A 25,772-nucleotide genomic window follows, 5' to 3' on the forward strand; every position below is an offset into this window, starting at 1 on the left:
TTTTGGTAATCATTTTATAATGTATACATATATCATTAGATTGTACGCCTTAAACTTATGCAGTGTTATATGTCAATTATATCTCAATAAAACTGGAGAAAAAAGAATTGTGAAAAATGGAACTGGATCAACAAATCCATTTTCCCACTCAGTATCCATTCTTGTCATTCTTTTAGATATGAAAAAACAAGCAAACAACACTGTGTCACTACCAGGGGAATCAGAGAGTCCTATCAGCTACTGTATCATTGTAGGGTGATCAGTTCAGTCATACCATTATTGGAATTCCCATTGTAAAACTAGGTACCATCTGTGCTCTACATATAGGGAAGCAGGAGAGGAGATTGTGTGTGGGAATGGGGTGGGAGTGGGGACAATAAACCCACGTGTGGTCTCTGCTTTTGTAGCTGGTTACAAAAATTAGACTGATAATCATAGAGCCTTATTCCACTTATTTTTCTCTGTTCTTTTTACATTTTGCTAGATCTTAGCTGGTAGAGGTTTTTAACCTGATAGGATAAACTTCATTGCTTGCAGCTTAAAGTCCTCTATGGTGTTCTCTTTTTTGTATTGTAGTTTTTCATGTACCATTATTTTTGGTTATGGAAGTACTGAGCTGTGAACCAGTGATCCTATGGATTCCAGGCATAGCTTTCATTCCTCTATTGAAGAACAATCGTTAGCTTTCCCTCGGACAAGAGGATTCGTTTCTCCCTTGGGCACTAGGACCTATAAAGTCACCAAGTCCAAGATTTTAAGAATTGGAAGCAAAACTTCCTTATGTGAGTCTTTAGAAAATACTGGTAAATGCATTGTTGAAAGGCCTCTGGGTCTCAGTGGTTCTGGGTAACATCCCAACATCCCCTGACTACCTGGGTGACATTAGCAAGTTGTCTCTGAACCTCAGGTTTTCCATCTATAAACAAGAATATAATCTTGAAGATCCTTTTAATCTCTGATTTTCTCAATATATGATTATATAATGCTAATTCATTTTAATCAGACATCTAAATTTATTAGGTCTTTCAACAGAGAAGGTAAAGATGAAATAGTAAAAATAATATTGATATCAGCCAATACTCAGAGAGAACTTATTTTGTGCACTGTACCATGTCAAATCATTTGCATGTGTTATCTGAATCCTCAAAATCCCTTCATAAGTACTACTTTTATCATATTTCACTTGGGTTAACCAGCCTAAAGTGCCCAGTTAATAATTTAAATTCAGACAATGGAACCTAGTAATCAACCACAAAATGTTTTGGCATTAAAATAAATTGTCTACTATGGACAAAAAGGTAGGAAAGGATTAACAACTCAACAATCTTTATGTCCATTAAGATATCCAAAATATTATTACAAATAGTAAACTATTCAGCCACACTTAACCAAATGAGAAATGAGCCTGGCTTCTTTTTTTTAACTGATCCAGGTTCCTCTTTTCTAGATACTAGAAAGCAAATGATAGTTAACCAAAATTTCAGAAGTGGAGACCTGATTGAAATAAAAGGTGTTTATTTAGAGTTTGTTAGGACTGAAGCCCAGGTGACACAGATTCAAAAAGCACCTGAATTGTGTGTTCTGCCTGACTGCAAAATGAGGGAGACATAAAGCAAAAAATGTAAGGTCACTGTTAGTTGCATGGATTGTCTATCAAGAATTATAATTGGAGCTGGCCAAAAGTAAGGGTGCTTGTTAAGTAAGGTTGGGGTTTGAAATGGGGTTTGAAATGGTTGTGTAGTTACATGGTGAAATCTTGAGACCATTATTGCCTTTGGCAAGTGTTATTCTGAATACAGCTGGTGGTGTCCTTGGATCTGGTACAGTTGAAAGAAAGTTCAAGTTCTCAGTGGTACAGAGACATGACTGGGACAAGATCCTAAATGGCTGCCTAACTACAATTTTGTATGCCTTGTTTCTGATTATTTCATTATAATTTCAATGTGTCATATCATAATATATACTAGGGAATTTCCTTGTAGTGTCGCTCATATCACGTATGGCAGTTCTATGGAATAGCGATCATCAGCTCCATTTTACACACAAACTACTCAGACTTGTAGGAGATTAATAACTTGCCATAGTTCCCACATCTAGTAAGATTCAGAGTTTTCCCTGAAGTCTAATTTAACCTGAAAGCCTATATCGGTCAGCACTGGACTTTCCTCCATTCTCATATAGTAACTACCATTGAGCTATCACTGGAAGGAAAGTAAGCTCTGCCTTTGTAAATTCAGGGTTTACCTTCAAGCAGGATTGGAGTGACTCCTGCAAACAACTCCATCCTGGACTAATAATGTCAGACCCCTTCCTTATCCACATCTAGGTTTAAGTATTATACAGTCATGGTGGTGATTTCATCACTACCTCTAAAACATCCCTAAATGCCTTTATGTTTCAGTGATCTAAAAGGGTGACAATCCAGACTGGAGGTTGTACAAAATAGTCTTTATATTGTTGGCACTTAGCCACAGAAGCATCCTCATGCTTTTGAAGTAAATATGGCTACTGTCTTTTCAGTGGAATGCCACTTACAAATCTTGTAGATTTTGACATAATAGCTTAGTTGTTGTGTGCAAGGTCTGGGGCCATAGACCTTGGTCATTCACTGGTTACAGTAACTTAGTCAAGTTACTCAAACTCTCTGTGCCTCATTTTCTCCTCTCCATGTGTAACATGTGGGCAATGACTGTACCTACCTGACAAAACGTTTTAATATCAAATACATCCATTTATGTGCATTGCTTAGCACAGTGCCTGGCATGTAGTAGATGCTATGTAAATGATGATTCTTGCTAAGGGTAAGCAGTTTGTCTTGCCTTTGGAGAACAATCTGTTCTCTTCATGGCAAGGTTAACATGTATGACTTCATTTAATCCTAACCATCCTGTAAAGCATTTCATATTTCATATGTGGAAACTGAAGCACAAAGAGACTAAACAACTTCTACAAGGTCACAACTCTTAACTACCAGGTCTTCTGACTATTAGCGGAGTGTTATTTCATCCATCCTTATTTCTAAAACTTTCAGGAATTTCATGCAAATGTGGCTTCAGAGCGCAACATAGTACTTCACTCAGAAAAGAGCTTGTAGATTTACTCACTCACAGGGCCCACAGATCACACAAAGAGTTCTCAGCCTTCAGCATGTTTAAGGAACTTCCAATAATTAGTAGTCTGCATCTTTGTTTCCTAGTTGAGGTATCTAAGCAATTTCCCCTCCCCAGGTCTTTTGATATGGTAATGCATCAGGAGATTTCCAGCTGAATGTTCATGGATCTAATTACCTGCAAACACAGGTGAAGTACTTTCCGCTTTCCTACCTGATTTACAAATCAAAGCTTTGGCTCAACTTGGACATCAAAGATGCAATTTAGGGGCTTCCCTGGTGGGGCAGTGGTTGGGAGTCTGCCTGCCGATGTAGGGGACACGGGTTCCCGCCCCGGTGCGGGAGGATCCCGCATGCCGCGGAGCAGCTGGGCCCGCAAAAAAAAAAAAAAAAAAGATGTAATTTAACCTTTCAAATATTATCTTTTATTCTTAGAAAACCTCATAGAAATCAGTTTTTAAATTACCTCATTATTAAATTTCATTAAGCTTTTGCAACAGAATTTTTTTTTAATTCAGTCACTTGGCTGAACAGTTTAATGAGCAAGCCTTACCTGCAGATGTTTGTAAAATTAGTGAGAACACAGTATTATGTGAATCCATCTAAAAATTCAGCCGAGTGTTTTGAGTGTGGTAACACCTAGATCTACTCTTCCAACTGACCTGTCTCCTCTCTGATCCCATGGAAACGACCAAAGGATTATAAGTACCAAAGACAACTTGAATTCACTTGAGAAATGTGGTTTATTCAATAAATAGTGCTATGACAGCCAGTTAATCATTATTCAATAAAAAAAGGTTGATCCCTACCTCATTCCATAAAACAATAAATTCCAAGTGAAGTTAAGAATTAAATCATTTAATAAAACAATAAAAAAGACAATAAAAGTAAATGTGTATTGGTATGGCCTAGAGAGAAACATTTCTGAGCTTTAAAGGAAAAGATTAAATCAAGAAGAAAAAGTGAAAAAAATGTAAAGCTTCTGAGCCAAAAATATACTGTAAATAAAATTTAAAGAACAATATGAACACACACAATTCTAAATATATAACAAAATTCAGTATCTTAAAACAAACAAAATGAAACAAAATGCCTCCAATAAAAACATGTAAAGACAGCAATAAAAAGTGGACAGAGGAAGAAAAGAAATACAAATGTTCAAAAAGTTATGAAAAAGTTTAACTTTATTAGTATCAAATGAATACATTTAAAGCAATATTGAGAAATATTTTCACCTATTGTGATAGTAAGTGGAATGAAGGCAGCATAAAAATGGAACTACTCTGTTATTATATTTTGAAAATGATAAGAGTGTGATCTCAGGTTAGTGATATTGATTTTAATTTTTCATACAAGTTTGTGTTTTAAAATAACTGACAGATATTTTAATAATCAAACAACACATGTGTTATTATAAAATTTCATACAGATAACACTTGAGTATTTTCACTAAGGCCAAATGCATGTTTTATTTATTTATTTATTTATTTATGGCTGCGTTAGGTCTTCGTTGCTGCACGCAGGGTTTCTCTAGTTGCGGCAAACAGGAGCTACTCTTCATGTGGTGCACGGGCTTCTCATCGTGGTGGCTTCTCTTGTTGCGGAGCACGGGCTCTAGGCACACAGGCTCCAGTAGTTGTGGCTCACAGGCTCTAGAGTGCAGGCTCAGTAGTCGCGGCTCGGGGGCTTAGTTGCTCTGCGGCATGTGGTATCTTCCCGGACCAGGGCTCAATGCCCCTGCATTGGCATGCTCATTCTTAACCACTGCACCACCAGGAAAGTCCCAAAATGCATGTTTTCTTGACGATCTCAGTGATCAGCAAGATGCAGATTCGTGTGAAACCAACAGTTGATGAGACATTGGTAGGCACATGCAACAGCTCTGACATCAGGGTTTTATCAACAGCATCATACAGAAGAGAACAAGAAATGGAAAGTGAGAAAGGGGTGGATCTGGCTTCAGGGCTATGTTAGCTCTCTCCAGAGGAAATACTTTAATGTGGCTGCTGAAAGCTTACCTACTACACCTGAGACCCTCTGGCTGAATTTAGCTCTAGAACTCACATTTGGCCAGCTGGTTTTCTATAAACATATTAGTATAAGCTGTATGAGTTCAGAACTAGCTCAAGGCCACAACTTTTTCATTAAACTCTCCTGGCTACCCCATCCCACTGTTGATTTAGGTGAACCTCTCCTAGGCTCACAGGGCACACTGTTTCTCCCTCTACCCTAACACATATAGAATCATCTCATTCATCATTTATCTTTTTTCTTATGAGATGGTTATGACTTTGAGTATAAGGTTATGTTTTATTGTCTTAATTATCTTTGTATCCTTAACATATATTAGAGCATGACATCTGTAGTAGTTGAATTATTATTTGGTCTCCCAAGAATGTCTTATCACTAAAGAAAGTTAAAAAAGCTTCTGTCTAGAGACCAGGACTGCCTTAAAAGGGCATAATATATATTTGAGTAAATATTCAGCCAGATTCTCTCCTTAGAGCTCTCGACTTTTTTTTAACTCGTTCAAACATATATTCTTGAATGAAATTTAAAATCTCAAAGACTTAGTATTTACTGATATGACTAATATGTTGTCAGTTATGGGATAGTCTAGTCAAGAGCATTGTGTGTATAGGGGCTGGAAAAACTGTGTGATAAGAATACTGTACAATGGAAACTAATAAATAAGCAAATATGTGCTATATTAAATGGACATATACGTGGGCATATATTAAATAAAGCAGGCAAGGAGGTGAGCAGGTTTAAAAGTGGAGGGTGGCTTGTTTATTTAGGTTTATTTGGGTTTTCTTAGATTTATTATGATGAGGTACATCAGGCAAGGCCTACTGATACTTCACATTTGAACAGAGGACAGAGGGAGTAAAATAATAATCACAAAGATATTACGTAAATGTTCCAAGATGAAGGTCCTTACACCCGATGCACTTGAATAGTCTTCTGTCTTTCTAAGAATAGGGACATTTCAATAAAAGCCTCCTAGGAATGAAAGGCTATTTTTGCTCCTTTCTTCAAGGCCTAGATTCATCATAGGCCCTATATCAGTAACAAGCCTTAAACGCTCAGCAGCACATTGTTATTTTTTCTTAGTCACTTATTTTGGCTCTGAGCTACATGTACCGTCGTCCTAGTACATCAGCCCTAAGTATCATCTCTGAGAAGCCTCGTGGGGCTAGGGCCAGAGTACCTTACTGTTAAGACCACCTAAGAGCCATTTGCAGGAAATAGGACCTCAGATTCTAGTTTGTACTCCACTCCTGGCCTGAACTTGGCCTGTACCAAGTGTCCTATTTTTGGACTTTGCCTCTGGAGGCAGCTTGTCAGAGAGGAAAAATTGAGAGTTGTGGAATCAGGCAGACCTGAGACTGGATCCCATTTTCATCCTTGGTTGTATGCTATTTCAGGCAGTGACTAAGCCTCCCTGGACCCTGATTTTCTTCAGCTGATAATAATGATTGTGATATTTACTTTTAGAGCCTCAGAATCATCTGGAGTGCTGGTTCAAATGCAGATTGCTTGACCCATTCCCCGGAGTTTCTAGTTAAGTAGATCTGAGGGTGGAGTGCAAAATTCACATTTATAACAATCTGCTAGATTGTACTGCTGCTGCTCAGGAGGCCGCACTTTGAAAATCACTGATAAAAAGACCGTGAATATTAAACTAGGTCATATATTTATTTCCACAGACTCTATACAGAGACAGTGCCTGTTGAAGTGGCTTTCCTCCTATGACCAGTACTAGGCCATGATGACTCAGCACCCAAGTCTGTGAACTCAGCTTGGGACCTGTGTCCAGCTTCCTTACACCTTTGTTAGAGCTCACAGCTTAAAGGAACCACTGAGCACTAAATTGGGAGGCAGATTGGTTATGTGAGCCTCAGGGCTATAACAGGCTCGCTCTCAACATTCTTATTAATGCTTTTATATTCTTTGACCTTCAGTTGTCATATTTGTTTTCCTTATAATATAGATGTTTTTATAAACAGACTTGGCTCTTAATGAAACTACCTTTTCTAAAGGACAGCAAGCCGCAAACCTATGCACAGTTTTCAAGCTGTTGGCATCATTTTATATTAAATTGCTAATTGTTATTAATCACCTTGGCATTTCTGGGAAGAACATTAATCTTGGCAGAGTCATTTTGTATTTCGATAGGGGCATCGTTGCCTCCCATCAGAAGGAATTTCTTTCTTGAGGGCTATTCATAAATGTGTCATTTATTGTAAATCACCACTTATGGGAACGAAATCTAACATCTGGAGGAACATTGGTAAGGTCAGAGATGTCAGGGCTAATATCAGCCCCCTATGTTTAGATCAATTACACTGTTCCCTTGCAGCACCATTAGAGGAAGGAATGCTGTTAGAAGAAGGGAGTAAAGTATTCCAATACTGGAAAAGTAAACAGGCATTAATGCTATCAACAACAATAGTAATAACAATTGCTAAAGGCATTGATTCTTAACATATGCCTGACAATATGATTAGTGCTTTACGTGCATGATCACTTTTAATCTTTACAGTACAATGAAGTGGGTATTATTATTAATCCGATTTTATAGATGAAGAAATTGAAGTTTAGAGTAAATAATTTGTTCAGGATGGATCACCTGGTAAAGGAAAAGGCTGGGACTTAAATTCAGGTCAGATTTGAATTTGTCCATTTTGGTGACAGAACCTGAGTTATTAACTGCAAATATGACATGGTCCCTGCCTTTGAAAACTTAGTTTCAGTAGAGGAGATGATAGACACACATGGTAAAGTGCAAGGTTGATTGTAAAATTGATATGGTATTCAAAAAATAAGTAACAGCTGAAACCAGGGGAAAAAGATTACATGAGAAAAATCTGAGAAAATCTAGGATTTAAGCAGACGCAGTTGAGTGTAATTTTCCAGCACAACCTTATTTAGCCCTTACTTGGTAATTGCCTTAGAAGTGGCACTTCACTGTGCCTTGCTTTGTCTAAAAATGTGCATTGATTATATATTTTGTACACCGTGTGGTGAGGCTGTATGACCAGGCCACCCAAGATGGCTGTTCTCTTGCTCTCTGTGCATTCCCTGCTCAACCAGCCTCTGCTTTACCTAAACACTACTCACATGACTAACCTTCCTACACATTTGCCCCTGCTTCAGCTAGTGATTGTTCTAACCTTTAGATCAGAACATTTCCACCTGGAGAGCTTATCAAAGGGGCGGTGAGGGGCGTGCCCCTCTGCTGGTTTCCCTGGTAACCAATGAGCCAACCTGATGTCAATTCCCTCTATAAGTGGTAACCTCCCCCTGACGCTGGGAGCCAAGACTGCCACCGTGTCCTGCCTGCTGTCTGCTCTACATGATGGGGTGTTGCTCCAGGACCTTGCTTTAGACATGTAAGCTCCCCCATCCGTTAACCATTGACATCTCTGTTGCTGTCTCCGGGCTCTTTCTTTGGTCTTGAAGCTGGGCAAGTACAGGATTTGCAGGCCTGAGGGGTGCAGCCCAGCGATGTGACAGAGCAGCCAGGAGACCAAGGAAACTCCCGTGAGTGCCAAGCTGTCGGGAAATAAGGACGGGGGTGGAAAATTGTGGGGCCATCCACTAACATGTGGGGCCTGAAAATTACAGGTGTAATCTCAGGGTGGCCGTCCACTAAAGCAGGGCCTGAAAGTTGCAGGGGTGATCCTGAAAGTTGCAGAGGAAATGCCGGGGTGGCTATCCACTAGTATGTGGGGCTCTGTGGTGGCAGTCCTTGATGAATGGGGGCTGCCAAGAGAGTACAGAGAACTTACAGTCACACCTAAGGCTGTTGAGGAGAAGTTGGCTGCCACTGCAATGGGAAAAAAGAAATTAGACAGTAAGGCAGTGGCCACAGCTGTGGGCTGGCCAGTTTTATGTTAAAGGCCACAGAGGCTGAGCTAACAGCTGAGGCAAAGGTTAACTTGAATGCTGATTCATGTTCCTATGAAAGGGAGGCATGTGAATGTGAGTGAAATGTATTGCTGCCTATCATTGTTATTTGTTTAAACTGAATTGGGTATTTAGTTTTTATTGACGTATAGTTGATTTACAGTTTTTCAGGTGTACAACAAAGTGATTGTTTTTTATGTTTCTGTATATATATATATATATATATATATTCTTTTTCAGATTCTCTCCCATTATAGGTTATTACAAGATATAGAATATATTCAATAGTTCCCTGCACTGTATAGTTAAGTCCTTGTTGGTTATCTATTTTATACATAGTAGTATGTATCTGTTAATCCCAAATTCCTAATTTATCCTTCCTTCCCCTTCCCCTTTGGTACCTTCCCCTTTTCTGTTTGTGAGCTTATTTCTGTTGTGTAAATAAGTTCATTTGTATGATTTTTTAGATTCCACATATAAGTGATATCATATGATATTTGTCTTTCTCTGTCTGACTTACTTCACTTAATATGATAATCTCTAGGTCCATCCATGTTGCTATAAATGGCATTATTTCATTTTTTATGGCTGACTAATATTACATTGTATATATATACCAATTCTTCTTTATCCATCCGTTGATGGACATTTAGGTTGCTTCTTTGTCTTGGCTGTGGTAAGTAGTGCTGCTGTGAACACTGGGTGCATGTATCTTTTCGAATTAGAATTTTCTTCTTTCCCAGATATATCCCCAGGAGTGGGATTGCTGGATCATATGGAAACTCTATTTTTAGATTTTTAAGGTACCTCCATACTGTTTTCCATAGTGGCTGCACCAATTTATATTCCCACCAACAGTGTAGGAGGGTTCCCTTTTCTCTACAACCTCTCCAGCATTTATTATCTGTAGACTTTTTGGTGATGGCCATTCTGACCAGTGTGAGGTGATACCTCATTGTAGTTTTATTTTGCATTTCTCTAATCATTAGCAATGTTGAGCATCTTTTCATGTGCCTATTGGCCATCTGTATGTTTTCTTTGGAGAAATGTCTATTTAGGTCTTCTGCCCATTTTTTTGATTTGGTTGGTTGTTTTTTGGTACTGAGCTGTATGAGCTGTTTGTATATTTTGGAAATTAATCCCTTGTCAGTCATATCATTAGCAAATATTTTCTTCCATTCCGTAGGTTGCCTTTTCATTTTGTTGATGATTTTCTTTGCTGTGCCAAAGCTTTTAAGTTTAATCAGGTTCCTTTTTTTAAATTTTTTTTTTATTTTCATTACTCTGGATGTGGATCAAAGAAGATACTGCTGCGATTTATGTCAGAGTGTTCTGCCTATGTTTTCCTCTAGGGGTCTTATACTGTCTGGCCTTAGATTTAAGTCTTTGATCCATTTTGAGTTTATTTTTGTGTATGGTGTTAGAGAATGTTCTAATTTCATTCTTTTACATGTAGCTGTCCTAATTTCATTCTTTTACATGTAGCTGTCCAGTTTTCCCAGCACCAGAGTGTGATTCCTCCAACTCCATTCTTCTTTCTCAAGATTGTTTTGGCTCTGAGGGGTTTTTTGTGTTGCCACACAAATTTCAAAAAATTTTGTCCCAGTTTTGTGAAAAATGCCACTGGTAATTTGATAGGGACTGTATTGAATCTGTAGATTGCCTTGGGTAGTATGGTCATTTTAACAATATTTCTTCTTCCAACCCAAGAACATGGTATATCTTTCTATCTGTTTGTGAATTGGCTATTTAGAAACTGGAAAAAATCCCTGAAAATGGCCAACATGGGAATCTTTTGACATTCTAAAACTGTTCTTTGCATATGCCATTAGAGGAGCTTAGCTTTCTAGAAGGAATTGGTATTTCTTTTATTGTGCCTTTGAGATGTAAATGATCTACCTGGGATCTCAGGAACTTAAACCCCTGAGAGTGAAGGGAAAAAAAGAATTTTTTTAATAACTCTATCAGGAAAACTATGAGATCTCTGTGTCTAAATAGATGTATGTATGTCTCTGTGTACCTTATAAGTATGAGGTGTCTCTGCTTCCAAATGGCATTGCCAAGATTGGTTTGTGGGTGAGTGCTGTTTAATTGACTTGAAAGAAATTAAGCATTCATATGAATTCTTATAAATGTAAAAGAAACTGGCCCAAATGGCTTTCAGGTTTAGGTGATCTGGGAAAAATATTCAGTACTGAATAGATATCTGGTATTGAAGCTACTTAAGATTGTTGGTTTGATTAATATAAACCTGACTTTAGAGTCATCAGTGTTAAATATAACACTTGTGTTGTACCTAGGTTTATTAGAGGTCAAATACAACCTCATTATATCTGCTGCAAATTTGTCAGCAAGGAAAATAACTTGATATAGATGAAACTTTAAGTAAATGTGAGATAAAAGCTTTTAAGTAAACTCTATAGGAATAATTGTTTTGGGAATGTCTATCTAAAATAGTCTCACCAGATTTTGGCAACTTGAAACTAAACTAAGTTAAATGAAGAGAATTCATTGAATATCTGGGTCATTTCAAATAAGAATAAATTGGAACATTAATTGCTGGGAAGGTCTAAGTTTACCTACCTTTGCCTTCTTAGGGGAGGAACACTAAAGCATAAGTTTTCCAATCAGGAAATGCTGATATGACAAACGGTTCACAATTACTTACTTCTTGGTTTTTGCCAGAGATTAAAGTTTTAAGGGCTAAGATTATAATCATTCATAATTCTAGCTATTGTACCCAAGTTTATTTATAGATTACATTGTGATCAGGTGTTTAACTGTGCCTTTTTAAGCCTTTTGTCACTTATGTAGACAGTTATTGTTGTACACTGATTCTTTTTCAAAAGTGCTTCATCTTCAAGAAGATTCATAGGAAGGTCCTTTTGAAAAGTGCAGGTCTCTGATAAATTTCAGATCATACTGCTTCTGAACGGGCTAAGAAATTAAAGAATCCTAATGGAAAACCTGATGGCTTCATAAAAAGTTAACAAAAGAATTGGTTACTGAGTAAACTGGTGAATACGGTTATAATTTTTATGGTTTTTGTCTGGAGTAGTACTGGCTTGCTCTGTGTTTTCCAGATATAGGGAAGCCCTTCCCCTTAAGTTAGTTATGACTTACAGCAATTTGGTAAACTACACCTGTGGGTAGAATTGAGACATTTTTCTTTCTGTCTGATCCCTCCAGAAATTGGAGACTCTTGGCTTCTGAGCAGCCTTATCAGGCAAATGGGAAAAACTTTCTCTTGGCATGTACAGCAATCTCGATATTTTAGGGACCTCTAGAAGAGAGAAATCCATTGAAGCAGAGCCTGATAGCAGGTCTTTGGCATGGCTTTCCTGGCTTTGAGAGGCCTTTTGGGAATTCAGTCTGAGACTCCTTCTGAGGAATTCCATCTCAGACAGTTTGGAAGAACCTATGGGGTCAATTGACCAGACTTATTTTGCATACAAATTAGCCTTGATCTGGCTATGTTTGGTGGAGATGCAGGTATTTTAGAGAGAAAAATATTATATTTTAGTGGATATTAATTTCTAGATCTGTTAATTGAGGTCTGTATTTATGAAAGTTATTGTGTTAGCCATACTTTTGCCCTGATGTTCAGGTGGAAAAGAAAATTAGCGAAATCACAGAGTGTAACTACTCATGATGTATTACTGCTTTCTTTAAGTCTGAGGCTAAAAGTACAATGTTTGTGTAACAATTCAGTATAAGTGATAAAATGTATAGCCTATAAAATGTTTCCCCTTAACATACCTCTGAGCTTGTTCACAACATCTGATCAGGTTTCCCCCAACATGGATATCTAGGCAAATATAAAGGAAGCCTAGTACCAAGGGACATGATCTTGACCCAGGGCAGGCCACATTCACTCTGGCTTCAAGGTACATACACTTTGGTCTATCAAAAGATTTGCAATCAAAATGGGAAATGATGGAAAAAATCTTCATATGTGGAGGTATGGTGTAAGTTGTTCTGGCCTATACATGGTGTAACTTAAACTTTACTGACCACAGTGGCCTGTTTTGTGGATTATGGAACATATATTGTATATCTGCTTTGGCCATTGTGGAGGGGAATGCATTTAAAAGTCAAAATGGAGTAGCTGTCAGAGGGCTGGTGTGATGGGGAACTGTCACTGCACATGCAGTCAGCCAGTCCAATGGAATTACCCCATTACCTGATCAAGCACTGGATTTTCAAAATATGGTTGTTGGTACGGTTCCCTCTTCCTGGAATGTCCCTGCCTCCCCTATCTTATCCTCCTGAAATCCTCCCCATCCTTCATGACTTCAGCCTTCTCTGACTTTCCTCCCACACTCATTCCCCACAGATGAACCTCTCGAATCCATCTCACTTCCCTCATCACATGCCAGTGCATCCTGGCTTGTCCCAGGTTTGCTCATACACTTATGTCAACCAGACTGTAGGCTCCACGAAAGCAGCCTTAATCATTCTTTTGATTCCCAGACCTAGTGCACTACCTAGCCCATCAAAAGTGCTCAATAAAGACTTATTTAATTGTACTGATTGAAAAAAATGCAGTAGCTGTGGTTCAGATATCCAGGGTAAAACTAGGTGGTCATTGTAGATGTGATTTTGTACAATTCCTGTATTACTGAAAATTTGAGTTTTCTGAACTGTATTGCAGACCAGGACAAAAGCCATAGGCAGGTGTGGTATCATCTCTGAATGTGGATACTGCTTGTAATTTGCTTAATTGTCATGCTCTCCCCTGTGTTGTGCCTGTTAAATGTCTTACATTTCATCCCTAGCTTGAGTAAAGAAATCTATTTGAGGACTGGGCAGCAACAATGGCCTCACTGTGAAATGAGTCTAATTGCTGGCTCTACAGCAAGATGCCATTGTCATCTTCCTCTGGACTTCCATGATAAATAGACCTGGCTAATGTGACCATGCGGGGACAACTGACAATGGGAGGGGGTGAAGGAAGAGTCTTACCATCTTCCTGTTCCGAATGCCAGTACATAAGAAGGATCCCATCGGTAAACATTACCATACAACATGTCATACACTTTGCCAGGGTAACTGCCAGTGAGCCCCCTGGGCTATGCTGTGTGGAGTGGAATAGGCTGGCTTCTGGACACACAAGTCCACCTAGGGGGATTAACTGTTTCTGTTTAGAAAGACCTAATGAGTCCACCCCTATTGGCACTCAACGTAACATGAGGTAGCAGACCTGTGTGGTGACTGCTGACTCCTGGCTAGGCCATCAGAATGTTTCATTTAGAGCCAGGGCCTTCACCTCCCCATGGGGGTGGCTCTGGGTTTGTGAAAACTAGGGATGGCCTTACCTTCCTTATAACTGTACAGGAGGCTGCTGCCACTGACTCCCTCTCCATTGACCTGGTAAGCACTTGGCTCCAAAATGTGCCCATTTCCTGGCAATTGACTGTTCTTAGTATACTAAGTATCTTATTCTTGTTGCTCTTTGGTTGCTGCTGTCTGTATTGTATTTGTGGTATCTGGTTGCAGTGCCCTCCTACATACCTGACCCCAGGGATATCGTGGAAGAAGGGCAGACCAAGATCATAAGGGTTGTGCAGGGTACATAGGGGTGGAATGTATGATCAGGCCACCCAAGATAGCTGTTCTCTTGTTCTCTGCTTGACCAGTGCCTGCTTCACCTAAACCCTACTCACCTGACTGACCTTCCTACATACTTGGCTCTGGTTCCAGCTAGTGATTGTTCTAATCTTTAGATCAGAACCTCTCCACCATGAGAGCTTATCAAAGGGGTGGTGAGGGCCATGACCCTCTGCTAGCTTCCCTGGTAACCAATGAGCCAAACTGACATCAGTTCCTCATATTACTGATAAGCCCCTGCTAACCGCCAACAAAGGCTGCTGCCACGTCCTGCCCCACCCTCTGCCGTACAAGTTGGGTTGTCACTTCAGGACTTTGCTTCAGATGTGTAAGCTCCCCCTATCCATTAAACCATTGATGTCTCTATTGCTGACTCTGGGCTCTTTCTTAGGTCTTGAAGCTGGACGTGTACAGGGCTTGTAGGCCTGTGGGGTGCAACCCAACAATATCAGATAAAATAATATTTTGAGAATAATGGTTGATACATCATGAAAATTATATAAATGGTAGCTGTTATTTGAGGAGGCTTACGAGCAATGGGATAAATTTGATAGATAGATAGTAGTGAGAAAATTCCAGAAGATTATAGCTTGAACAACAAGGTCAAGGTAAAGGCTACCATGCATGTTTGAGAAGGATTGCCCAGAATGAATGGAACCTAGAGTGCATTGGGGTATGAGGGAGCAGGTAGGTAGAAAGAAAGACAGTGACCATCCTGGAAGGAACCTGTATGCCAAGTAAGAGAACTTGCAGTTTATTTTGTATTTAAAATGAACAATTAAAGCGTTCTAAAAGTGATGTGTCATGATTGGGGCTATTCTATCAGAATGTGGGCTCAAATTTAATGCATAAATTGGTGCAGAGAAAACTCAGGGAGAGAAATTCGTTAGGCTGCTGCTCTAGTATTACACAGGAGAGAGGAAATGGTCATCAATGAATTTGAAATGAAGATAGGGGCAGTTGGAGTAGAAAGCCTGGACGAGGTGCAGGAATTTTGTGAAATGATTGGAAGTGAAGCACTGGGGATAGGAAAGGGGCAAAAATGACTGAGGTTTGGTATCTGAGTACTGAGCTTTGATTAAAAAAGAATATATTCCTTTTGAATGGAACTGGGTCAACATAGCCTCTTTAATGGAATTGTGACAGCATTCTAGAATAACTTCTATTGGATGCTTACAGTGAACCATTTCATACATATTATAGCACTTTCTCCTTATAAAAACCTGACAAGGTTGATATTACTCTTCACATTTTAGATATTAGAAAACTGAGTTGTATAATAACTTCCTCAAGAACACACAACAGCAAAGTCTGAGTGTAGTCTAGAATTACTTGATATTAGAACCTAATACTCTTTCTAATACTCCATTGTGCCTCTCAAAGAATAAAGTGTAGCATTTTACGCGTAAGTGGTTCCCTACAGGTCTGAGTGAATATGTCAAGGAGATCATCCTCAGGACAAAAAAGTGAGCCATAATTTTTTTCATGGTATTTCAAGTTTAAGTTCCCCCAAAGCATAATTGACATAATTTAAATAACTCCTATATTAGTATAATACTTGGTAATTTAAACTATTATTTATATTTATAATCTCAATGTATTCTTATATTAGTCCTCTAAGGTAAGCAAGGCAGGTGCTATTATCAACATTTTGCAGGGGATGACACTGGGACTTGTAGACAGATTACAACATCCAAGCTCATGCATTCAGAAAATGGTAATGTTGAATCCAGAAGCCAGTCTCCAAACCACTCTGAGTGTTGCTTTCTGTACTTCAAATAGTTGTAAGTAAAAGACAGTAACTTACCCAGTCACAAAAAAATTGGCTATAAAAGATAGAATGAATATCAGAAAGCATAGCTATTCTTTATACATAGCATTTTAACAGTAGGTTGAAGGAGGGGATATGGTGTGAGACATTTTTCCTTTCTGTATTGCAGTAGTCAGACCCCAAAACAAAGTGTTCTTGGCATCACTGGTTACTCCCATTATATAAATAGCTACATGGGGAGATTTCTCCTTCCAGTCAAAATGGGGTAACAAAATTGGATTTATATTTCTTCTTGAAACAACAAAGACCTTTTCAAAACACTGGAAATAAGACAAAGAAGGATAGTGATATCTGAAAAATAGAAATAAATGATATGAGTTCTATGATTGCCTCAGCTTAAAACCTTGAGATAATTGTCAAGCTTCTGAGTAGGGGAAGGAAACTGAGGCACAACCCAGGAGACTCCCTGAGTTGAGGAGATTGGAATGAGAGTGTAAATTCACAGGATAAAGTATGAAAGAGGAGAAAACTGCAGATAGAGAAGTATAGATATCTCACAGGGTAACTCTCAAGAAGTCAGTTGAGTACTGATTAGTGCAAAAGTTGTGAGAAAATACACAAAACTGGGAAAAAAATTATCCAAAAATTCCAGTACCTGGCACTGACAGAGGACCAGGAATAATGCTAGTTTCCACCAGATTCATTTGGTATTGGGCAGAGTACACAAAAGAGACTTGGCTCAGTAGTAGGGAAAAATTAGCCATAAGATTGGCACTGTTTCAGTCCTACCTAAAAAATGGTAACAGCAAGATGTAAAAGGATAAAACTACTTACAGTCTAATTAGATGTGTTCCAGAACAAAGCTCAAGAATACTCATGTGAATATAAAAATTATCCAACACCAAAAAGGTAAAATGTTTGGCATCCAATTAAAAATCATCAGTTATGCAAAAAAGCAAGAAAATAGAATCTTTCATGAATAACTAAATCGTAACTTACATAGCTATTAGAATTAAGAGAGAAGGGCATTCGAAGGGTTTTATAATCGTGTCGCATATGTTTGAAAAGTTAGGAGACATGAAAGATAAAAATTACCAATATTGAATTTCTGGTCATGAAAACTTCAATGTCTGAGATGGAAAATTTTATGTGTAAGATTAATGGCAGATTAAATATTGAAGAAAAGATTAGTGAACTTGAAGACATAAACTATCCAAAATAAAGCAGAGAAAAAGGAATAATGAAAGCAAATGAGCAGACCATCAGTTAGCTGTGGGATGATATGAAGTAGCCTAATGTATGTGTAATTAGAATTCCTTATGGAAATGCAAAAAAATATTTGAAAATATAATGGCCAAAAATTATACTCCCATAAATGCAAAAAGCTCAATGAACCCCAAACACAAGAATATTAGGAAAAATTACACCAATATATATCATAACCAAATTAACCAAAACCACTGATAAAAAGAAAAAGCTTAAAAGCTTAAAATATATTTAAGTATAGAGAACCAAGATAAGGATTACAACATATTTTCTTGTCAGAAACAATGGAAGTGAGAGAGAGTGGAGCAACATCTTTATAAAATACTAAAAGAAAAAAAATAAAACACAAACTAACAATAACTTTTGGAAATTCTAGCCATTTAATAAGGATATTTTAAAAAGCATACAAATTGAAGCAGAAGAATTAAAAACTGTCTTTATTCACAGATGACATCAGTGTCTATGTAAGGAATCCAATAAAAGCCACAAAAAACTAGTAGACTTAAAAAATCAATTTACCAAGGTTGTAGAATAGAAGATCAATATTAAAAACTCAGGTATATTCCTATATAGTAGCAAAAACAATCAGTAACAGAAAATTTTTAAAATACAATTTACAGTAGCATTGGAAATTTGGACCACTTACAGATAAAAAGAAAAAAGATATGGAAAACCTTTTCAAATGGACTCTCTAAAACTTTGCTAAGAGAAGCTGAATAAAATATAAGTTGAAGGAGAGCTATATCATCTTCATGGGCTTAAAGACTCAATATTGTTAAGATGTCAGTTCCCCCCAAATTGACCTAAAGTTTCCGTGCAAGCCCAATCAAAATTCTGGTACTGTTTTAGAAATTTATAAACTAATTTTTAAATTCATATGAAAATTCAGAGGACCTAGATTAGTGAAAACAACTCTACAGTCAAAACAGTAGAGTCCAGAAACAGTCTCATCTATATATATAACTTATTCTCAAGAAAGTTTTTGGTTGTGGTGGTGTGTATGTTCACCACACTGGTTGTCATGACAGTTTTTCAGTGTCAGATTTATCAAATTAAGCACGTTAGTTATGCACAACGTACTTGGTGTCAATTATACCTCAATAAAGCTGTTAAAAGTCTATTTCTCTCTGTACATAAGGGAGATAACATAAACGTTAATTTCATGGCTGCATCCTTATTTTTCTATGCTTCTCCTTTTATGCTTCCTTCACTCCTTTCTTCTTTTGAATCCTTCACCCTCCACGTATTTCCTCCTTCCTCCCTGAAACTTCTTTTTCTTATTCTATAAAATAGCTTCTGAAAAAGTTGAAGGGAATTTTTCATTTGATTCCTGCACGTTGCTACTATAGGTGGTTGTTCCCAGAGTTAACATGGCCAAATGGAATGAGCACAGGCTTTGGGATTAGATGGCAGTAAATTCAAACCCCTGCTTTATCTTTTTCCATCTGTGTGATTTGAACTAAGTCACTTATTCTCAATTAACCTCAATTTCCTCATCTGCAAAAGAAGAATAATTACAGCTATTCTGTAAGGATAATATATGGTTTAAAATTAGATAATATGTCAGTTGAAGAAAGATTCTTTATCTCCTTGCTCCTCAATTTCCTAATCTGAAAAAAAAAAATTAGGGAAAATTGCAGCTATTCTCTTAAAGATAATATAGGGATTAAATACAGATAATGTATGCTAATGTTTCTGGCCCTTAATTCTAAATATCATAATTTATCTTCCTCTTTATAAAGAAAGGTCTCCCCGTTGTCTCCCTCCAAGAAGATATAGCACTAGTGTTCTCTTTTGTGCAAGGGTAGAATTATACTTCTAATAATGTTAGAGTTGAAAGATACCTTAAAGATAATTTGGTTTCAAAACTCGTATTTCCATGATGGTAGAAGGCTGCAGTACAAAAACCCAAAAAGGAAATTTGGCAATTCAAGCCTGCCTAGAAATTTGTGTGGCTCTCAAACTACTATTTTTTGTGCCATGAATTGTGTACGATTGAGTAGAAACCTCCTTGGGTCTCCAGCAGTGCAACTGTCCTGATTCTTCAGGAAAGTTGGTGACGACTGTTCCTAGGCTTAGTTCATTATCGTTGCTTGCCTTGAGAAGCCAATTCTGTCTCCCCTGCTGCTCTTTTTCCAGTCTGACTGCTCAGAGTAATGAGGTCCAACTGGAAGCCCCGAGTTTTTCCTCATTCATTGTAACTTTTTATTTATGCCCTTGCCTGCACTACCTTCTGTCAATAGAAACTAAGTTGAGAGCCATAGTTTCCAAGCAGCCCAGCCAGGCTCTGCATTTTTAACATCATTTCACCAGGAATTGAACAGATCTCTGGTTGGGCTGAATAAATTGTCAAAATAGAGTTGAAATATGTCACAAGCTGATGAAACCAGCTGGGGCACTCACGAGGGGAGAACAGGAAATGTGCTTCCTACAGGGATCCAGAGTTGGGTGTAGAGAACGGCAAGCCTTGGTCTCCCTTCTCCTGGAGTTAGGATCTGCACAGCCCCCTGGGGCCTCTCACCAACTGGAATTACATAGGCATCTTCAGCTTTGCACAACCTAAAGAAAGCACATTATCTTCCCCTTCAAACTTGTTTTACGACATCTCATTACCACTATCTCGAGTCCAATAACGTGGAAAGAAGAGATGCTGAAGTCTGCCTGGGCAAATGTAAGGGGAAGAAGCCATGTAAGGGAAAAGTGAAAGTGTCTTCTCTGAATTAAGACTGGCCTGGAGACTTAACAATTAAGATCTCCTTTAATCATCAAACAGTACTTGGAGATACCGTTATCCCTATTCCTCAGATAAGGAAACTGAGTTTTAGAGAACTTCGTGACTCACTGAAAGACACAGACCACGTAAAAGTGGAAATAATTGAATTTTTGTCTCATGAATGACAATATAAATATATATTCATTGCCAAATACATGTTTATCAAAATGTACATTAGGAAACATTGTTAAATACTGTGAAGGACAAATGTTAGCATGAAGTTATTCTATATTTAAATTGTCTTTCTAGATATGATCATTGTAATATATTTAACACCTTAACAACTTGACTGTTTTTTACCAATTTAGTATTCCGCTAGTTCTGTTTAAGGGTTTTCATGTCCCTTTACTCTACCAAGCTTTAGATTTCCAGTTGCTTCAAAAGATCAAAACAATATCAAATAAAGCTGAGTTCAAGGATTAACAGGGGGGACTGAAATAAAAACTCTTATTAATTGAAATAACCAACATTTATGTAGCACATTACAGATTATCAAACCTGTCCTTCTGGATAACGTCATTCATCCTTACAAAAGAAATGGTATGAAAGAATATATTTAGTCTTTTTTATAGTTGAAACTGCAGCATTAAAAAAGGAAAAGCGCCTTGTAATATATCTAACCCTTATTTTTAACAAATTGGGAATGGATACTTACAGAACTTAAGCAGTCTTGGTCACTCAGCCAATAGATAACTGGATAAGACACCTACCAGCTTTATCTGTCTCTATCCATGTCCTTTCTGCTAAAAACATTTTACCTCTTTTAAAGTAATCAGTTGACTCATACACAACTATTAACCTCTAAGCTCTCTACAGACTTTACAAAACGTGGACTACATCCCCTTTGGATTCCTTTCATTGTTGGAATCGTTCTTGCCTCTTAAATTTATCTAGTATTGGTAACTGATGTATTTCAATTATGATCAACATTTGTAATAAGGGTTAATAAGACTGCAGAACTGACCACAAATTATCCCTCACCTTCCATGGCCTTTGGAAGCGCTCTCTCACATTGATTCTGGGCTGGCCTTGTCACCTGCTTTGTCTGGTGAGACATTAGCAAAGTGAGCAAACAAAGACTTAAAAAGCTCTTACGTGAGGCTTACTGCTGTTGGGACTCTGCCACGACCACAATACGAAGAAGGCTGGTTAGCCTGTGAATTATGAAATATGATGTGTCCCAGGAGCCTCTTTCATCCTGGCTGAGTGTCTGAGTTCCAGACTGAAGCGAGGTCATCCTTGATCATCTAGCCACCAGCCAACCGCCAGTTGGCTTGAAATAGATGAGCAAGCCCGGAAGAGATCTGCCAAGCCAGACCAGACCAGAAGAACTGCCCACATGTCTCACAGATCATGATTTAAGTGGAACTTGTTTACAGCCACTAAATTTCAGAGTGTTTGTTACACATCAAAAGTGAACTAATGTGAAAGGTCTCTACTTACATCCCAGCAGATATTTGCTACTAAAGAGCGCTGTATTTTGAGGCCCTCTCAAGTGTGAAGCACAGGCTAAACGGGTCACTGGTCTCCTCCTTCTAACAAATTCTTCTTATAATTCTTCAGATAGAATATAAATTTGTTGATTCTAGCCTCATCTAGTTTCATTGTCATGGAAACCTAGACTGTACTACGTTGATCTAAACCTTGCCACAGTGCCCTTAATCGTTGACTTTGCTGTTCTATGGTGTTTCTTTGTGTGTCACCTCAAAGCCTTTGACTTCAAATAATATGCACTCATACTGCTATATAAACTGCTCTTTGTTTGTATAACATGTGAAAATATATGAGCATGTTTTGTGAGGTTTGTCTGACATGTTGTCTCAAAAGTTAGTGGTTTTGGTCTATCATTGATTTATTTGCATGGGCACTGAGGGGTACCTCGAACAAACCAGAGTTCATCTCTTAGAAAAATTGCTATTAAGCTACTTCTTACTTAGGCTACCCTATATAGTTTGCTCCATGATGATTTTTAGCACTTATTTATGTTTTGGGCAGGCTAGCTAATATAGTCAGTGTCTTCTTTCAACTCCAGACTAAGGTCTTTATTCTCAAAACTCCAAAAGCAGCATGAAATGTCATCGGTAGCCTAGCATTGTGGTTAAGGATGTGACACTTTTAAGTCTGCCTAGGATCAAGCTAGTACCACCACCTCCCTGGAGATTTACTTAATATTTATAACTACCCCCTAGAGTTGTTGTGAGTGTTAAATTAGACAGTGATTATAAGGTGCTTTGTCTGCATCTAGTATAAAATAAATTCTCAATGATGCGTTAGTTGTATTCATTTATCTATTCTAGTTGAGGACATTGGAAGAAAGTAAATCAGTGGAAATGATGATCTGAAGCACTCTTTCACTAGCAATCTCAATTCCCTTTCATCCCACCTATCAGACAAAACTCCAGATTTGGCCTATGTTTAGTCTGTAGTCTCTGACCAGTATCCAGCCCTTGATGTGGACTGAGCAGTATAGGGTAGAGATTAACACCACAGGCTCTGAAGTCAGACCACTTAGGTTTAAATACTTACTCAAGCACTTATTCATTATACACTCTGGGAAAATTAAACTATCTGTCATAATTTCTTTATCCACAAAATGGAGGTATAATAGTATGTTCATGTTATTCTTGTAAAAATTAAATAAAAATATAAATGTGAAGTATTAAAATCAGTGCTTGACACACAGTAAGCACTAAGTTGCTATGAATATGATTAGACCCAGGTTGCTGAGTGGTGCTGATGAAATTAACTAATGTATATATTGGAACTGCTGCAAAGCCGCACCTTCCAAATTCAACTGGATAGAAAGATTCTTCTAGTTTTACTTAACTTTCTCTAATTTTCTAAGGATTAATCCAATAGCATCATGAAAAATTATGGATTAGTCAGCTATCCATGGGTTTACATCCAAGCTCTCTCATTTGCTGGATGTGTAAATTTGAACAATGTAACCTCCGTGTGTCCTAGTTTATTCATCTGTAAAACTGAGTAATAAAATATAAGTCCTTGGATTGTCATTAAGGATTAAATTAAAAAGCACATATAAAATGTCTGGGACAGATATTCTCAACAAATATGACGCCTTCAATTTTAGTTAGAGCGTTTTTGATACTCAACAGTTTAAAAAATTTAATAAAGTGATAAAAAACTGATAAAGCTTTATTTTACTAATAAGACTCTTCACAAGTTTGTGGAAAATGGCCTTCTATTAGTGGGAATCAGATTGGTAGTATTAGTGACTATTGTCATGTAACCATAGCCTAGAAAAAGAAAAAGAGACGAGAATACCTGTCGTGCCATCATGATGCCACTACATTTACATTTTCACCCAGTAATATTTCAAGATCTCTACTGACTAGATCAAAGTGGTGATTGGAATTAAGACGATACTGCTTGTTAGCCATAGTGAATTGTTCTAGTGATTGTAATTCTCTGTTCACCCTGATTTTATTTTAGTAGTGGCTATTCCCTAGTACTTCTATAGTACTAGTGCTCAACAGCCCCTTTCCAGAAGCACCTGAATATTCTATGTCACATTCAGAGTGCTGAGCTCTGGGGACAGGTAGCAATTTCTTTAAATATAAATATCAGAGCAATGAAGGCCAAAGGTAACTGAAAAGTCTGTGAGGTCTTTTGATCAGCAAGGGAAAAAAAGAATGTTGCTATCTAAAAATTATAAAGAGGTATAAAAGGCATGCTTTTCCTGCTTGGAATATATCCATTTTCATCCTTGTCACCCTTAGTACATGGGCTCCAGTATCAAACAGAGTCTTTGGTCTTAGTCATTAATCTCTTCATTCTACCCAGAATCTACTATTTTGCAGACAGTTAGCTGGACTTTTGTTAAAAAGAGATTGATAAGAATATTCAAATTATAATTCTGTCATTCTTTAAAAATTAATCAAGAAACTCAGAAGTATATGTTTTCAATTATAAAAGAGCATGTATCACTATGAAGATTCAAATACATATAATAGTTAATATTGTGTGCGCATATGAAAACTACTCTTCTAAGCACCTCATGAATTAACTCATTAATCCTCCTAAAGATTACAAGATGGGTACTATTTAAGCCTACTTTATAGAATAATGAGTATTATAACTATCCCCATTTTATAGGTGAGAAAACCAGAGAGATTAGATAATTTACCTAGAGTCACACATCTAGTAAAATAGTAAAAACGGGGTAATAACCCAGGTGGTCTCACCACAGGACTCACATGCTTTTTGTTAGTCAATATAAATCCTAGAATATAGGAGTTATTCAATCAGTGGCCCTCATCCCCTAGTTTAATGCCCAATTTCTAGTTACATAGGAGCATTTAATTTTCAAACTGTAAAAAGCCCAGAGAACACCTAGTCTTACCAATTTATTTTACACATGAAGAAACAGACACCAACAAATGTGTTTGTTCAAAGTCACAACAGGGTAGCAAAGCTATAGCCCCAATTCTGGTCTCCAGGCTGTACTGTTTCCATTATATGATACCCCACTGCTACACTCAGTCATATCCATTGATTTCTTATGTAAAATTCAGCAAAAGTCATGAGCCCAGAAGAAAGGCTAAAACATCATCTTTCTTATTTTCAACATATGTTTATCCTAGCAAATGCATCAAATGATCTATTTCAACTGCCAAGTACATTGCTTTTAAGTGGTGACAATTTCAACCTGAATCAAATTTTAATGGCATTATTTTCAAACCAAGAAAATGAATTATATAGAAGGGAATGACCATGGGATCCTTAACTACCACACAGCCTCCAAGTATCCCTGTATGTCAGCCTTCTGAGCACACCCTTAATTTAATTTATCCATCAGTGGAGAACAAACTGGTCACAAGTGTTATTCTGTGGTTCTTTACTATACCACTGCTTTTTCATTTTCGTTTTTGTTTTGTTTTGTTTTCATTTTAATTTGAGAGGATACTTTATTCTTCTGTCATTCTGCCTTTACAAGATCTTCACCTTCTGTGCAACCAACTCAAAACTGGAAATCCCTGTGGTCTTTATTTACCCTCCCTCCTAGGGTACCAATAAATTCTCCATCTGTGTTTTTAAAAATTAATATTGGTGTGCAGATTGAGTATAAAAATGTTCCTAGGCAAGTTTCAAATAAGTCTTAGTGATTCCATTAAGTCTTTTTAACACCCCCTGTCAAGCCAAACCCCATGTTCTCAGAGAAAGTGATTTGCAATAGTTTTTCCAAATAAGTATTTGATTTTTTTAGGAAATAGCCTAAAGCTAAAACAATAGAAAATTAGTTTGCTTAAGACCAAATTAATTAAAACTCACTGGCTAAGTTTCTTTGTGTAACATTTAATAAATGTGAA

Source organism: Orcinus orca, chromosome 8 (genome assembly GCF_937001465.1).
Source record: "Orcinus orca chromosome 8, mOrcOrc1.1, whole genome shotgun sequence".
Classification (NCBI taxonomy): Eukaryota; Metazoa; Chordata; class Mammalia; order Artiodactyla; family Delphinidae; genus Orcinus; species Orcinus orca.